The following is a 3,940-nucleotide window of genomic DNA, read 5'->3' as shown; positions in this document are numbered from 1 at the left end:
GGGCGCGCGGCCGCTGGCATGGCGCACGCGGCGGGGGGCATGGGGGACGGACGGACGGAGGAGAGGAGGTGGAAGGGAGGCCGGCGGCGAGTGGGTTAGGAGAGGAGAGGAGGATGGGGATCTGAATCGGGCTCCGTGGTTTTTTTTGAGACAGACGGGAGTGGGTGGACAGGGACGGTTGGTGGGGTGGGGGGTGGGGATCCGGCCGGGGTGGACATGCTTAGTAGTAGCGTGGGGTCTCACCGGCGCTACTACTACTTACTTAGTAGTAGCGCTGGTTTTATACCCCTCGCTACTACTATGGCCTATCCCGGGGGCATTGTTGGAGACCATTTAGTAGCAGCGCGGGTTTATACCCCTCGCTACTACTATAAACTTAGTAGTAGCGCGGTTTTTATACCCCTCGCTACAACTAATTAGCAGTAGCGCTCATTTTTAAACCGCGCTGCTGATACTGTTCCGTGTATAAGCTTTTCCCTAGTAGTGATACTTAGGAGGGGGGAGTGCTTGCGCCTATGATGGAGTGAGGGATTATGGTACTTAGGGGGGTGCGTGTCACACGGAGAGAGAACAAGGGCGGAGAGTGTTGGATGGGTCTATATGTATAGCGCGAGCAAGACATGTGTATGTGTGAACCAGGGAGATATAAGGTCAGTGTGGCTTGCGTCCTGAGCATCTTTTGCCTGGCCTGGGGTTGTGGCTGGATTTCATGCACGCTTCTTTGGTTGCTACCCTGTATAAAAGAAAGCCCGCCTGGCCTGGGTTCCCTTGCACTTTAATTAGCCTGGCTGAACTCCAGACACTGCAAGTAGCCTGGTCCAGGCGACCGATTTCAAACGCCTGGCCGTGCCTGGTCATGCGGCCATGAGGCTAACAACAACATGGATGGATATTAGCATTAAATAATTGATGCATGGACTGATTGATGGGACATTGATGCTTTGCCTGGCCCAGGCATGAACCAAATGCTTCAGCACCAGACAAGCCTGGCCAGGCAGAAATATTTTACATCTCACGTCCACACCAGGCAGTACTGCCCATCAAGGCATGAGGGTCAGGTCACGAACCAAACTGACCAATAAAGCTTGAGAGAGATTGAAGAGCCCCGATAAGGCTGAGTGGTGCGTCAGATAGCTGAGAGGCGGAAAGAGATATTCCATCCGCTCGATAATGCAGTGCATGTAAATTTTGTAGAAGTCAAACTTTGGAAACTTTGATCAGGTTTATGCAAATGTTATTTATATCAACAATACCAAAGATACATCATACAAAACTACATATCATGGTGAATCTAATGGTATATGTTTGCCGTACTAGATGTAATTCTTTTTCTCCACGTACATGGTCAAACTTTGTGATGTTTGACTTTTCAATAAATCTATATGATATGGACCGAGGAGAGTGCCTCAGTCGAGACATATCAAGTGCGTGTGAAGGAGAATGAGTAAGTGTGCAAAAAGAGAATGTGTGTGAAAGAGAAAGTGACAACAAACGATAAATTAGAGGGAGAGTGCGTTTTTTCGTTTCTTATGCGAACATATCACGCATGCATCTCCGAGATGGAAAAGCGGGGCGAGGAGATACACGAAGATAGCTAGTGTGTGATTGTTTGCAACGAAGAGAGACACCCCTGTAGCACATGTCCAATAGAGGTCTGGCCAACAAGGAACAAAGGTCGAGAGGGACACACGGATGGCATGGACACATGGTGAGGGAGAGAGGGTGTGTTTGTGATAGTGATATCCCCTCGAGATCGTGAGGGGACTATATGGGTGGGAGATCGAGGGAGTGCGTGCGCGATAAAAAGATGCCCCGAGAGAAATCGAGATAGACCATGCACATGTTTGTGATGGAGACTAAGATTAGCTAGTCATATACATATAGGGGGGACTGCGTGTGCCTACAATTGAATGAGAGACCATCATACTTGGCTAGCTGGGCATGAGATTGTGTGTGTGCGTGTGAGATGGAGAGAGAACGAGGGAGAGAGATAGAGTTTTAGATGCGCCTATCGAGTGCGAGTGAGATATGCATGTGTATGTGTGACCCAGGTGGATGGAGAGTTTGAGAGGGGGGAAGAGCTCCGAGACGACAGAGTGGTGCGTGAGAGAGTTATGGGCAAAGAGCCAAGGAATTTGTGTGCGTACGATGAGTGCACCCAATATATGTAGCTTGGACTAGCTAGAGTATCATACATAGTGTGCAAGAGAGACCTATAGATGGTGTATATATACATGCGAACTAGAAAGACCCCCCCCCACACACACACACAAAGAGAGAGAGAGAGAGAGAGAGAGAGAGAGAGAGAACAAGGGCGGCGAGTGTTAGATGGGTCTATATGTATAGCGCGAGCGAGACATGTGTATGTGTGAACCAGGGAGATATAAGGTCGGTTTGGCTTGCGTCCTGAGCATCTTTTCCCTGGCCTAGGGTTGTGGCTGGATTTCATGCACGCTTGTTTGGTTGCTACCCTGTATATAAGAAAGCCCGCCTGGCCTGGGTTCCCTTGCACTTTAATTAGCCTGGCTGAACTCCAGACACTGCAAGTAGCCTGGCCCAGGCGACCGATTTCGAACGCCTGGCCATGCCTGGTCATGCGGCCACGAGGCTAACAGCAACATGGATGGATATTAGCATTAAATAATTGATGCATGGATTGATTGATGGGACATAGATGCTTTGCCTGGCCCAGGCATGAACCAAATGCTTCGGCACCAGACAAGCCTGGCCAGGCAGAAATATTTTACATCTCACGTCCACACCAGGCAGTACTGCCCATCAAGGCATGAGGGTCAGGTCGCGAACCAAACTGACCAATAAAGCTTGAGAGACATTGAAGAGCCCCGATAAGGCTGAGTGGTGCGTCAGATAGCTGAGAGGCGGAAAGAGATATTCCATCCGCTCGATAATGCAGTGCATGTAAATCTTTTAGAAGTCAAACTTTGGAAACTTTGATCAAGTTTACACAAATGTTATTTATATCTACAATACCGAAGATAAATCATCCAAAACTTTGTGATGTTTGACTTTTCAATAAATCTATATGCTATGGACCAAGGAGAGTGCCTCAGTCGAGACAGATCAAGTGCGTGTGAAGGAGAATGAGTAAGTGTGCAAAAAGAGTATGTGTGTGAAAGAGAAAGTGACAACAAACGATAAATTAGAGAGTGTGTGTGTTTTTTTCGTTTCTTATGCGAACATATCACGGATGCATCTCCGAGATGGAAAAGCGAGGCGAGGAGATACACGAAGATGGCTAGTGTGTGATTGTTTGCAACGGAGAGAGACACCCCTGTAGCACATGTCCAATAGAGGTCTGGCCAACAAGGAACAAAGGTCGAGAGGGACACATGGATGGCATGGACACATGGGGAGGGAGAGAGGGTGTGTTTGTGATAGTGAGATCCGCTCGAGATCGTGAGGGGACTATATGGGTGGGAGATTGAGGGAGTGCGTGCGCGATAGAAAGATGCCCCGAGAGAAATCGAGATAGACCATGCACATGTTTGTGATGGAGACTAAGATTAGCTAGTCATATACATATAGGGGGGACTGCGTGTGCCTACAATTGAGTGAGAGACCATCATACTTGGCTAGTTGGGCATGAGATTGTGTGTGTGTGTGCATGTGAGATGGAGAGAGAACGAGGGAGAGAGATAGAGTTTTAGATGGGCCTATCGAGTGCGAGTGAGATATGCATGTGTATGTGTGACCCAGGTGGATGGAGAGTTTGAGAGAGGGGGGAAGAGCTCCAAGATGACAGAGTGGTGCGTGAGAGAGTTATGGGCAAAGAGCCAAGGAATTTGTGTGCGTACGATGAGTGCACCCAAGATATGTAGCTTGGACAACCTAGAGTATCATACATAGTGTGCGGGAGAGACCTATAGATGGTGTATATATACATGCGAACTAGAAAGACCCCCCCCCCCACACACACACA

Source organism: Triticum dicoccoides, chromosome 3B, assembly GCF_002162155.2.
Source record: "Triticum dicoccoides isolate Atlit2015 ecotype Zavitan chromosome 3B, WEW_v2.0, whole genome shotgun sequence".
Taxonomy (NCBI): domain Eukaryota; kingdom Viridiplantae; phylum Streptophyta; class Magnoliopsida; order Poales; family Poaceae; genus Triticum; species Triticum dicoccoides.
The sequence above is the reverse complement of the archived record's forward strand: the minus strand, read 5'-3'. Positions refer to the sequence as shown.